Below are 14,702 nucleotides of genomic sequence, written 5' to 3'. Positions count from 1 at the left end.
AACTCTTAGAATACCACAGGGCGCAAAAGCGTTCCTCAACACACTAATAAATTGCCAGGAGTGTAATAACGCTCCTTACACAAGTAGTTTTGTATATGCTTGTAGTTCTCAATTTTCTGACAGATAACAGCACAAAGCAGATGGATCTGTGAAGCCTGCAGTTTGCAAATCTAAAATAACAATCATGCTAATCCCTTTATTTATGGAGATATGATTTCTCAAAGCGCCCAATATTTTGTATACCATGCAAGGTTGCGAATAGGAAAATGGCCTCTGCCGCATGGGATGTGTTTGAAAATGATGACTATTCTGCCGAGTTACTTTACGTCGCACCGACACACGTAGGTATTATGGCGAAGATTGTACAGGAAAGGGCTAGGCAATGGAAAGGAAGTAGCCATGGCCTTGATTAAGGTACAGCCCCAGTATTTGCCTGGTGTGAAAATGGGAAACCACAGAAAACCATCTTCAGGGCTGCTGACAGTGGGTTTCGAACCCACTATCTCCTGAATGAAAGCTCACAGCTGCACACCCCTAACCGCATGGCCAACTCACTCGGTAATATGTAAGTCTGTGCCAAAGATGGTCATACTCACTCTGATGAAGATGTAGCAATATCAGGGTCATGTAGTAGTGATGTTGGGTGGTGATGTTTCTGAGACAGGAAGTAAGAGTAGCAATGACATTCCACAGTACCGTAAACCTTGTGGTACTCACAGTAATGAAAGCGATGATTTTACTGATTTGGAAAGTAATGCCAATGAAGACAGTTTAGGCTGTGTCATAGGCAGTAATGACAACAATGCCTATATGCATAATACAGGGTTTAGGTCCTAAAAATGCCCCTCCTGCTGATGCAGAGCCTGTGCAGTATTTCAAACTGGTTTTTTAAAAATTCAATATTTTGAATTTAATTGTGAAAAAAATTAACAGGTACACAAATAATTCTGTTTTTTCTTTTACTAGCATTCCTTTGGCCCAGTACCTATTTGAAAATGGGGTTTACCGAAGAGGTACCCTTGTGAATTTGTCGTGTACGGTGAAATACAATATACAGTGCGAGATGGTCGTGCAGTTAGGAGCGCACAGCTGTTAGCTTGCATCCGGGAGATAGTGTCAGCAGCCCTGAAGATGGCTTTCTGTGGTTTCTCATTTCCACACCAGGCCACGGTCACTTCCTTCCCACTCCTGGGCTTTCATATCCCATCAGTGCCATAAGATCTGTGTTGGTGCCACATAAAGCAAATTGTAAAGAAATACATTATTAAAAAAAAATAGAAACTACAGTGACTAAGACATTGAAACTTTCAAAAGAGTAAATCAATGCCATGTAGCTGCAGACAATAATATTCATTAGTGCATAATTTTTATTTTGAATTGTGTTTCTTTCTCTCAATATTCACATTTCACTTTTTATTTTGATAATCATTAAGCCAATATTTTTTATATGTTGTAATGTTAATGTAACACACTATGTGACTTAGAAAACATGTAACGCAACTCCTTTTCTATGATGAGTAAACATTTCAGGGGTATAAGTTCAAGAATAAGAAAGTTTTAATGATTTTATTGAAACTCTGCCATTTCTTAAAAAGAAGCCTGGTATTCTTCACATATACCACCAATAAGCAACTAGTACTAAAAGGGTTAAAGGCTTGTGCAGATACATGTCTGTGGGTATTTCATTCTGCTAGCAAGATTTCAAGCTTGCATAGTTTCCTCCCTGGAGATCTTTAACATGAAGGAAGAGAGTTTATAATATGTGATGCTGACAAGTTCTGAGTTGCTGACAACAGGGTAAGCTATAGATGTGTTGGTCTTATTGCAGGAATGGGTGATGAACTAACAGCCTATTTAGAGTAAAATGATACAACAGAGGATGAACTAGATCCCAAAAGTAATTGTGATACCAGGAACGCTGCCATTATCAGCAGTATGGAAGAGGGAGTGCCATTCCAGTCCCTGCACATCGGATGTTCACTAGTCTCCAAATATCTCCAAAAATCATAGTTCTATATAAAATATGTAAATAACAATAACTAGAGAAAATCCCATTTCCAGTACATTTCACTGTATGAGCTCTAATAATGTATTTATATTTCTCATTACTGCATCCAAAGCTGGTGCAAAATATAGGCAAAATCAGCTGGTGCCAACAATTTATTTTCTTATCAGCAGTGCAAAGAAACTTGAAAGGTATGTCACTGTACACACTGCTGTCTTGCAGTTTTAATTAACACGTCGTCACACGCCCCCTTATTTTTACATGACAGCACGCCCCGCGGCAATTTGCTCACGCATGTTATATATTGTTGTTCTGATTTTAAAGTGAAGAAAACCATCATAAAACGTTAACAACATTGTAAGAAACATAATTTACTTACCAAAACATTATATTTAGAATTGTAAATCATTGTTAGCAATTTAAAATATTGTACAACACGAGAACACGCTATGTTAGCAAACTGCCGCAATTCCAAGGCTGTGCCCTTACATCAAAGCACGCCCCGTTAGCAAATTGCCGCATACTATATTTTAGGCATTTTAAAATAAGTTGCATTAACACAAGTCTATTTTAATTAGTAAAATATGAAATATAAACAGATATGATTGATTTAAGAAACGTCGTAAGCATATTACTTCTGTTCAACAGCAGCCAGTCTAGTCATTTTCAGCTGGATCCTCCTGTTGGGTTGAACATCTCGAACACGTTGGCACTGTATGTTCTCGGCAGATGGGAATGTTACATGCGCAACAAATAGCCTTTGTTCTTCTATTTTTTCTTCTAGGGCAGATACCACAGATAGCATATTGACCTGGTTGCAGGGGCCTCTCATGTGGTTGTTGCTGTCTCACTTTAAAAATTTCCATGAGTCTGTCCTTCATTGGTCTGGGGATAGGAAATTCTGTTGCAGTTCTTCGTTCTGCATTATCAACAAGAAGTTGACGAGCAAGATTGAATAGGAAGTCCTTTCTTGCACTTGCAGCAGGTCGGTCATTGTTTTGATTGTTTGCTTTCCAAATAACATATGCATTTATTCCTCCAATATTCAGTTCAAAATAAAACATTGTGAGTGGCCACCGGTTTGAGATCCTAGCCACACTGTACTCTCTTTGCATACCGTCACACACATCAACCCCACATTTGTGTCCATTATAAAAAGTGATTATGGAAGGTTTGTATTCTTCGCCACTTTCTTCCTCGATGTCATCACTGTCATGCAGAGTGGAAAGCAAGAGCACCAGCTTGTTAGGCTTTGGTTTGTAGGAAACTAAAGTTTCTGTCTGATTAAAGGCAAATATCGAACTCTTTTCTGGTCTTCGATTGTCTTTGTTTTCAGTGACGAGTTCCACAGGTATTTCCCTTTTATTTTTCCTAATGGTCCCAACAAGAGTAAGTCGTTTTTCTAAGAGATCACGGGCGACAGGTATTGAGGTAAAGAAATTGTCACAGGTTACGTTTCGTCCAGTATTTTGTATCCCTGAGACTAGTCTGTTCACCAACGCACGGGTTGAGTTGTCTAAATAGTGAGGTCCTGGATGCTGATTTCGTATATACACTTCCAGTTTGGACGTGTAAAATGTTTTTGAGTCTGTTACAGCCCATACCTTAATACCAAACTTTCCAGGTTTTTTGGGCATATAAACCCTAAAACTGCACCTTCCACGATAGTTTTGAAGCATTTCATCAATTGTCACATAAGCAGAATGACTGTAGTTTTCCTGGCAATGTCGACAAAAATCCTCGAAAAATTCCCGTAGGCAGTAGAACCTATCTTGTGATCGTCGTTGTTGCCTATCTTCACTACTGACATCGTCGAAACGAAGGTTTTGTAATAGAAACTTGAATCTATTCACTCCCATACTGAGCCTGCAAATTTCTACCCCTAATCCGTCTGCTCTCCATAAATCTAGGGTGTTTTGTTTTGATGATTGACAAACACCAGCTATATAAAGCAATCCAACCAGTGCTTTCATTTCAGTAACATCAGTTTCCCTAGCATCCCTAGTGCGACTGTACCTATTTTGAATTTGTCTTATTTTTATATTGGTATACTTAACTAGTTTCTCCATTATGTAGTCAGGAAAAAATAAGCTCCAACACTCTGATTCAGTCTTTGCCTCTTTCGCCTCTCTTACTGGACCCGGAAGTTGTGTGACGAGGTTATGCCTTCTGGTTCTGGATTGTTTCCTCTGTGGCGTGTTTGACCATATGGTTGGATTTGGTATGTCCCTACCAATGTAGGTTGGATTGATAAGAACAGGCTCACGACGTTCAGGTTCTTGCTGAGCACCTACTGAAAGGTTCAGTGCCTCTTCGTTGGACGGTGGGGTGTGTTGTTCGTTACCAACCTCACACGGTTGCATTATTTCTTCTGAAACACTCTCCTCTGAGTCACTATTAACATGCTCTAAAATATCTGTTTCATCAACGTCACTATAATCAGAAGTATCTTCACCTAATTCACTTGAATGACATTCTGGAACACTGTCCACTAAATCTCTCACTGTAGCTTGTCGTACGTCGTACGGATCCATTTCCAGGTAACGGCGCAAACAATAAAACAGAAATATTACAACTGAATCATATTAAATATACGCGAGAACTCGCCCGTTAGCAATATGCTCACTTATGTTTGTACGCGACAGCACGCACGTTAGCAATCTGCTCACACAACGTGACACCACCAACACAAATGTGAACTGACGTAGAGAGGAGGCAGTGAGAAACTGAATTAGGCTACGGTCATTATACATAGATGTGGGGGGAGGAATACCTGACTGCCCGCTCATTCTTGGAGACAACAAAGGAAGATATTAGCATTATTGTTCATACGCGGCAAACTGCCGCGGGAGCGTGTGATGACGTGTTAATAATAATTTGAATATATAAGAACACAACTGCAAAATGTAGATGAAGTGCTCTGGTGGCCATGACTAATTTTTTCTCTCAATTATAGATGGGAATTTAAGGGTGTATATTGTTGAAATATTCATTGTTGCAGTTTTTGTAAATGATTAGGATGTACTATAAAAAAGATGTAATTTAACTTAATGTTTAATACCTGGTGTGACAGACAGGAAAACTTTATATTCAGAAAAGAAACAGGTATGTGTAGATTTCAAAATATGACTTTTTAGTGTGGTTGTAGTGTAGTTTAACAAATATATTGTATATAATCTCACTTTGTTAAGAACTGAGGGTAGATTTCATCTATGTTCTTGGATCAATGCAATACGACTTTTTTTTTTTTGCAATGGACGTAAATTTTAGAATTTTTTAAAATATTCATTCATTCATTCATTCATTCATTCATTCATTATCATTATAGACTGTTATGCCTTTCAGCGTTCAGTCTGCAAGTCTCTGTGAATTTACTAAACGTCGCCACAATCCTCGATTTGCAACTAGTGTTCTGGCCTCATTTAGTTCTATACCTCTTATCTTTAAAGAAACCGAGTCTAACCATCGTCATCTTGGTCTACCTCTACTTCTTTTACCCTCCATAGCAGAGTCCATTATTCTCCTAGGTAACCTATCCACCTCCATTCGCCTCACATGACCCCACCACCGAAGCCGGTTTATGCGTACAGCTTCATCCATCGAGTTCATTCCTAAATTAGCCTTTATCTCCTCATTCCGAGTACCCTCCTGCCAATGTTCCCACCTGTTTGTCCCAGCAATCATTCTTGCTACTTTCATGTCTGTTACTTCTAACTTATGAATAAGATATCCTGAGTCCACCCAGCTTTCGCTCCCGCAAAGCAAAGTTGGTCTGAAAACAGACCGATGTAAAGATAGTTTCGTCTGGGAGCTCACTTCCTTCTTACAGAATACTGCTGATCGCAACTGAGAGCTCACTGCATTAGCTTTACGACACCTTGATTCAATCTCACTTACTATATTGCCATCCTGGGAGAACACACAACCTAATTACTTGAAATTGTCGACCTGCTCTAGCTTTGTGTCACCGATCTGACATTCAATTCTGTTGAATTTCTTACCTAATGACATCAATTTCGTCTTCGAGAGGCTAATTTTCATACCATACTCATTGCACCTATTTTCAAGTTCCAAGATATTAGAATGTAGGCTTTCGGCACAATCTGCCATTAAGACCAAGTCGTCAGCATAGGCCAGACTGCTTACTACATTTCCACCTAACTGAATCCCTCCCTGCCATTTTATACCTTTCAGCAGATGATCCATGTAAACTTTTTTTTTTTTTGCTAGGGGCTTTACGTCGCGCCGACACAGATAGGTCTTATGGCGACGATGGGATAGGAAAGGCCTAGGAGTTGGAAGGAAGCGGCCGTGGCCTTAATTAAGGTACAGCCCCAGCATTTGCCTGGTGTGAAAATGGGAAACCACGGAAAACCATTTTCAGGGCTGCCGATAGTGGGATTCGAACCTACTATCTCCCGGATGCAAGCTCACGCCTCTACGCGCACGGCCAACTCGCCCGGTCCCTTGTAAACTACGAACAGCAAAGGTGAAAGATTACAGCCTTGTCTAACCCCTGTAAGTACCCTGAACCAAGAACTCATTCTACCATCAATTCTCACTGAAGCCCAATTGTCAACATAAATGCCTTTGATTGCTTTTAATAATCTGCCTTTAATTCCATAGTCCCCCAGTATAGCGAACATCTTTTCCCTCGGTACCCTGTCATATGCTTTCTCTAGATCTACGAAACATAAACACAACTGCCTATTCCTCTCGTAGCATTTTTCAATTACCTGGCGCATACTGAAAATCTGATCCTGACAGCCTCTCTGTGGTCTGAAACTACACTGGTTTTCATCCAACTTCCTCTCAACGACTGATCGCACCTTCCCTTCCAAGATGCCAGTGAATACTTTGCCTGGTATACTAATCAATGAGATACCTCGATAGTTGTTGCAATCCTTCCTGTTCCCTTACTTATAGATAAGTGCAATTACTGCTCTTGCCCAATCTGAAGGTACCTTACCAACACTCCATGCTAATTTTACTACTCTATGAAGCCATTTCATCCCTGCCTTCCCACTATACTTCACCATTTCAGGTCTAATTTCATCTATTCCTGCTGCCTTATGACAATGGAGTTTATTTACCATACTTTCCACTTCCTCAAGCACAATTTCACCAACATCATTTTCCTCCTCCCCATGAGCTTGGCTGTTCACAACACCACCAGGATGATTTCCTTTTACATTGAGAAGATGTTCAAAATATTCCCTCCACCTCTCCAGTGATTCCCTGGGATCTATTATGAGTTCACCTGAATTACTCAAAACACTGTTCATTTCCTTTTTCCCTCCCTTCCTAAGATTATTTATTATTGTCCAGAAAGGTTTTCCTGCTGCTTGACCTAGCCTTTCCATGTTGTTACCAAAATCTTCCCAGGACTTCTTTTTGGATTCAACAACTATTTGTTTCGCTCTGTTTCTTTCATCCACGTACAACTCCCTGTCTGCCTCGGCCCTTGTTTGGAGCCATATCTGATAAGCCTTCTTTTTACGTTTACAAGCTGCTCTCACTTCATCATTCCACCAAGATGTTCGCCTTTTCCCATCTTTACACACAGATGTTCCTAGGCATTCCCTTGCCGTTTCTACTACCGCATCCCTGTATGCCACCCATTCTCTTTCAATATCCTGAACCTGCTTACTGTCTACTGTTCGAAACTTCTCACTAATCATATCCATGCACTTCCGTCTAATGTTCTCGTCCTGGAGATTTTCTACCCTTATTCATTTGCAGACAGATTTCACTTTCTCTACCCTAGGCCTAGAGATACTTAGTTCACTACAGATCAGATAGTGGTCTGTATCATCGAAAAATCCCTGGAAAACTCGTACTTCCTGAATTCGAAGTCTGTTAAGATATAGTCTATTATGGATCTGGTACCCCTAGCCTTCCATGTGTAGCAGTGAATAGCCTTATGCTTGAAGAATGTATTCGTAACAGCTAAACCCATACTAGCACAGAAGTCCAGCAAACGCTTCCCATTCCCATAAGCTTCCATATCTTCCCCACATTTACCAATCACCCTTTCGTATCCTTCAGTTCTATTCCCAACTCTCGCATTGAAATCGCCCATTAGCACTATTCTATCCTTGCTGTTGACCCTGACCACGATGTCACTCAATGCTTCATAAAACTTGTCAACTTCATCCTCATCCGCACCCTCACATGGTGAATACACGGACACAATTTTAGTCCTAATTCCTCCAAATGACAAATCTACCCACATCATTCGCTCATTTACGTGCCTAACAGAAACTATGTTCCGTGCAATGGTATTCCTGATAAAGAGCCCTACCCCAGACTCTGCCCATCCCTTTCTAACACCCGTCAAGTACACTTTATAGTCTCCTATATCTTCCTCGTTATCTCCCCTTACCCGAATATCACTTACTCCTAGCACATCCAGATGCATCCTCTTTGCTGACTCAGCCAGTTCTACTTTCTTTCTTCCATAAGCCCCATTAATATTGATAGCTCCCCATCGAATTCCATTTCGTTCGCCAAGTTGTTTCCAAGGAGTCCCTCGCCTGTCAAATGGGAGTGGGACTCCGTTACTCCCATAGGTCCGAGGCTTGCTTAAAGTGTTCTGAGCTCGGTAGATTCATGAAGCAGGATGCTACCCTACTTGCACATAGTCCAAGTGAGGATCTATCCTCTTAACGGGTTATGGACCACCGGTGGATTGTATAGTCCTAGCCGCCTGAGCACAAGGAGGGCCAGGACTCAGAATATGTCCGAGATGCCCACTCCCATTCCGTAGCAACTGGTATCCCGACTCTCAGGACCACTTACTAGGCCACTCAGCCATTGCCCATGGTTCACGAACTAGGACGTGACTACAGTAACCCACAAACATGAACCAAATATACAATTGTAAAATTGATTACAATTTTAAAATAATTTGGAAGTATTTTTTTTATAAGCATTTGCAATTAAACCACGAAGTGTTGTTTATGAATACAGCATGAATAATGTGTCTTCATTTGAGGTTCAATGTTTTTATGACAATTGATGAAGAATTATTCTTCTAAATGACAGCAGTACCGGCATTTTTCACCAGAATTTTAGGAAAGAACTCAGCACTCAGACAGTTAATGTCCACTCTGTGGGTCTGGTTGTTAGCATCACTGTTGTGGAACTCGTGGACCTGAGTCTGAGTACCAATTCTACGAGGTACTTCATCACGATGCGAGTGTTTTGAACCAGTTTAGTCGAACGAGGTCAATCTGTGAAGATGAGGATGAGGAGGAAGGGAAATCGCCACTTTGCCCTTATCAAACTACAGTGAGTTTCTCTCATTGGTCGGTCGACAGACGCGCCAGGCCTGCCAGTCTTTGACTGTCCAATACCCCTCCACGGCATAGCAACAAGCACGGCAATTCTCTCTCTCAGTAGTGTTGCAAGCTTAGAACATTTAATAAGTGTCTATTTTTCGCTCCGCCTGTTCTCAAGTTATGAAGTGTTTGTTCAGGGTATAATTCTCATAATGCCTCCACATGTGCACACAGTACAGAAAAGGGTAGTTATGTGAAAACAGTCTTGCAGGGAAGTCTTTAGACGATTCACAACACAGTTTCCAGGTATATGCCTTCCACACACGAGATGCTGTGTGGAGACTCTTAAACAAATGGAGAGGAACAGGTTCTTTACTTGATCACATAGTTTGCTTAATGAGTAGAAAGTAAATGAAATTGCACAAAAATTAGGACATAAACCTACAAAACCCTTACGAGAATTGGGAGAAGAAACCAGGGTTTCAAAGTTCATTATGGTGAGCTACGAAACGTATCAGGAGAGAAATAGTTTGTCTTCCGTAAATGAGGCTAACACGTGTGAATTGAAGTTTCCTAACATGATGCCTAAAATGCATGGATGTAGGAGAATATTTCAAACATCTCCTGTCATAAGGCATGTACTTATCTTTATAATATTATTTGTTATATCATATGTCGTGCACAGACAAAGTGAGGGAAGTGTCAGGCTTGTTACGCCGAGGAGCAGAGAGCGATGAGCCAACGGCAGGTGAGAAGTGCCGGCTGACCGATGAGAGAAATTCACTGTGTATTTGTTAAAGAAACTCTTCGATGCAAATAGGGTAATTTAACATACTAAAGCTGGTGGAAGCTGCTACTTGTCGACTCTGGAAGTAGGGACTTTTTAATTCCTTCTTAAAATGTTAGTCCCAACGTGCAATATAAAAACTGAAATATATATATATATTAATAATTACTTATTTATATACTTATTTATTTATTTATTTATTTATTATTTATTTATTTATTTATTTATTTATTTATTTACTTATTTATATATATATATTTTTTTTTTGCTAGTTGCTTTACGTCGCACCGACACAGATAGGTCTTATAGCGACGATGGGACAGGGAAGGGCTAGGAGTGGGAAGGAAGCGGCCGTGGCCTTAATTAAGGTACAGCCCCAGCATTTGCCTGATGTGAAAATGGGAAACCACAGAAAACCATTTTCAGGCCTGCCGACAGTGGGGTTCGAACCTACTTTCTCCCGAATACTGGATACTGGCCGCACTTAAGCGACTGTAGCTATCGAGCTCGGTCAGGAGTTCTTTTACATGCCACTAAACCTACCGACAAAGGCTGATGTATTTGAGCACCTTCAAATACCACCGGACTGAGCCAGGATCAAACTTGCCAAGTTGGTTCAGAAGGCCAATGTCTCATTCAGCCCGGCAAATTGAACTGTTATTTTAATTTAGTATGTCTATAGTGTTTATTGCAACCCAATTATAGAAATATCACTCTCTGAACCAGAGATTAAGTCATCACAAAAGCAATGACTGGGATGTAATTTGAACAAACTTCCACAGATTGGCTTCAAGGGACTTGTGGAATTCAGTTCCAGACTCTCAAAACTGCATTCAATTTCTCACTGAGAATCAAGCCCAGACCTGTGTGTTCTGAAATCAACAACACTATTCAATAATAAAACCATATACAGATTTGATTTGCACTTGTTTGTTCCTTTTCCATTACTCATATTAGCCAATAATAATTTTCTTTGTTTAATGCCCATTCTAACTTCTAATGATCTTATTAGAAGTCAACATTAATCACTAGATAGACATGGTAGTCATATTTGGATTATACAGGGCGAGTCTCTCTATGGCAAGATGCACGGAGGTGACTGGGGCACTGAAGAGGATAGTAGGCCAAGAAGTTAGGGTCCAATGCATTATTACTTTTCATTAATTACAGTTTATCACAATGGAGGGGAACACGCATTGTGTTTTCCTACTTCTAGCATGCCAACAGAAGTCACTTTGAGTAATTGCCATGGCGTCTCTCGCCGAAGAGCAAAGACCCTGTTGCATGAGATGCACCAATCTACAGTCTGCCCATAAATTAGAGTACAAAAAGGTCTCATACTCACCCACTATTCACAATTACCCTTAAATCGAATATGTTACGAGTATTACTAAGGACTGAGAGTTGCTCTAGTGTTCCTTTTTTTTTTTTTTTTTGCTTTACGTGGCACTGACACAGATAGGTCTTATGGCGCTCTAGTGTTCTCAGATGGAGACCTGCATGCACAATTGCTGTCTTAGACGAATACAGTTGTAGTACAAAAACAGAAGTGAGTAACATTATACATCCTGGATTTGTTATCTCCTGTATCACCTTCTTGCTGTTTGCCATAGAGGAGAGCAGTGGCGTGGGGTCATAGCCCCACTACACTCTCTAAAGTCAACATTACCATTTTATGAACTCACTTGATAACTAAGTGGAAAAAAAAAAAAAAAAAAAAAAAAAAAAAATAAATAAATAAAAACAAACAAACACAAGTCCTTTAAGGTATTATCATGAACAGCGTTTTCCAGTTCGATGTGGACATCAAAAGGTCGCTGACTATGCAAAGCGCAAAGAAGCACAGCAAGCAGTGATGTGATCAGAGTCTCTGTGTGTTAGTTTCCACCTCATTAAGATTGCTCCATTCAACAACACTGTCAAAGGAACACTGTAGATTTTATGAAACTTATTTTTACTACGATTCTCCGTGATGTTTTACGAAATTGTTTTATTAGTTTGTTGCACAAGACCCGCAAGTCTTCGACTTGTTGAAAAATAAGGATAGACAAACAGACATACTTTTTAACACAGTTTCTTTGATATTAATATGATTTTAAATGTGATGAAGTTGATGTTGATAAACTTATACGATTGCGAATTTTTCTAAAAACCTCTGTTCAGCTGATTATGACGCAGTATAGCGTCAAAACTAGTACTGAATGAAATCATAATATGTTGTAATTATATCTACACAACAAAATTGTAATGTATTGAATAAGGGGAACCCAAAAACTTTTAATAAAACGCTCGAAATATTCTTCCAGCAATATAGCCCGTTTAGATGAACGTGAACAGAAAGCAGCAATACCATTAAGAGAGCTAAAAAATATTTTGCAATCAGACAACTTGTTCACAGAATGGGACAAAACTAGAATTAAGCAGTGTGCATAGCAATGAATAAATGAAGTTTCAGGATGATCACCTTTAATTAAAGCTTGCACTCCATTCATATGCCCGGCCACTGAAGCAGCTCCATCGTAAGACTGTACAATTAACTTGTTATTACAGTCAAACTCAGTCAAATATTGTTTTACGTTTTCTGAAAAGCCTAAAGCTGTTCTGTTTTCACTGACGTCGCTGTACCCTACAAATCCTTCCTGTGTTTGCCCATTGTAAGCATAACGTAGAACAACGGTGAGTTGTGAAGTGCTGGAAACATCAGTCATCTCGTTCCCTAAAACTGAAACAAACTTGGCTTCTTTCAATTCAGATTTTATTTATTCCAGAAACGAGTTTGCCACTGAACAAATTAAATAATTCTGAATCCTATTTGACATACCCCTAAAAACTGTGGATGTCTCCAAGTGGGTTTTCAAGAGAGGGTAATATTATGCAGTGTATTTTAACAGCTCGATGTAGTTACCCCTATTAAATGAGGTTTTACAGTCATGCCCTCGGAAAGAAAGTCGTTGCTTACATAAAAAGCACACAACGTTAACAAAGCGCTTCAAGAGTTCCCTCTGTTTTGTTTTATCCTCTCGTTATGAAATGTGATTCCCTGTTTGAGCTGGTCATCTAGTTGTGTGTCCACCTTAACTTTACCAAATTATGCTAAGAGATAATATGTTCTGATATGTCCTATAGACATATGAGAAACAGCTGCTTTGGTAAAATTTCCCAGATTAATATACCCCGTATTAGTCCAGGTTGTGTTTCTGTCTTTATCAAAAAGAAGGCAAGACCAACAGAACAGAGCATTCACTTTGGTGCATCCTGACAAGCAAATATATTTTTCGTATGAAGAAGCAGTGAAGTGCCTAGTGAAACCTCGTACTTGTATTGTTAAGCCTGGAAAATCTGGAGTTGGCCTACCTTCTGTTATAAGGCTGTAATTTTCGTGGAAATGTCTACCTGAGAAAGGTCTTTCAAGAATATTTTTAACTACACACTCGCACATATTTCCACATTGATATTCACAGCAGTGATGACAACATCATAACTTAATCTATAGCAGGTTTAAAACAATATACTTACAGTTTCACCCAGTGACACCTGGTGATAGTACAGTCATAGTTTTCAAAAAATACACTGGGACTACTTGTTTTTAACTCTAAAAGCCTAACCTAAACTGAATCAGCAAAATTTTACTGGTATTTCTCTGTTGCCGAATTTTTATAGTTTCACTCGCTTACAGAGTGTACGTGGAATGACAAATGAGGGAAAATACTCGTCACAACACATAACACGTTATATTCATGAATAATGGCACAGAACTCACAAAAACTTAACTTCACTTATAATCCAAGAGGAACACTACAAATATTCACTATATACCACCATTAGACAACCAAATACAAAATTCTTTTACTTCGCGCTTAGCTCTGTGTTCATGCTGGGCAACCTAAATATTTTTCTGCTGCTATCGAAAAACGTACTGTACACGTGCCATCAATGAATTGCTCGAAAAAACTTTATACATGCCGAAATCTAGAAGTAAACTATGTTCTTCTATATTACAATTGATTTCATAAAAAGGCTCATTTTCATCAGCAAGATAATGTGCAAGTGGCTATACAGTACTGTTAACATGTTAATATTTTTCTTGTAGCCTCTAGTGTGTGGCACTTAACACTTCAAGTGTCAAGTATTAAAACTAACATGCCTTACATAAGCTAACTGGCCCGTCACCATAAACTGCTGTTGGGGGAGAGCCCTCAGCCCCGCCCCACTCCCAGGACAAGGAAGCTTCAAGTGCATGTGTGCGCCAAGTGACTTTAAATTTTGCTGGGTAGCTCTCTTTCACGCCGGCAAGGAAACCCAACCCGTTGGAGAAGCTGAAATGTGGTAGTGCGAGCGGATCGTCGAGACAGCTGTATTTGGCTTATATATTTGCAGTTTTTTAACTTTATAAAAAGCGTTCAAAGGAATAGTGAGAAAATATAAATACAAAGTTATTTAACCCCAGCAGCGCTGGGGCAGATGGGGTTCAGTACATGCCACTGGAGGAGAGACTCACCCTCTATAACATATAGTCAGGAATGTCTTCAAAAGGTCTGTATACAGAGCAACTCTAGCATGACAGCCCACATCTTCCAATAAAGCAGTCTGATAAATGGTCCTTTCTTATGAACTAATGTTAGAATTG

Source organism: Anabrus simplex, chromosome 2, assembly GCF_040414725.1.
Source record: "Anabrus simplex isolate iqAnaSimp1 chromosome 2, ASM4041472v1, whole genome shotgun sequence".
Taxonomy (NCBI): Eukaryota; Metazoa; Arthropoda; class Insecta; order Orthoptera; family Tettigoniidae; genus Anabrus; species Anabrus simplex.
The sequence above is the reverse complement of the archived record's forward strand: the minus strand, read 5'-3'. Positions refer to the sequence as shown.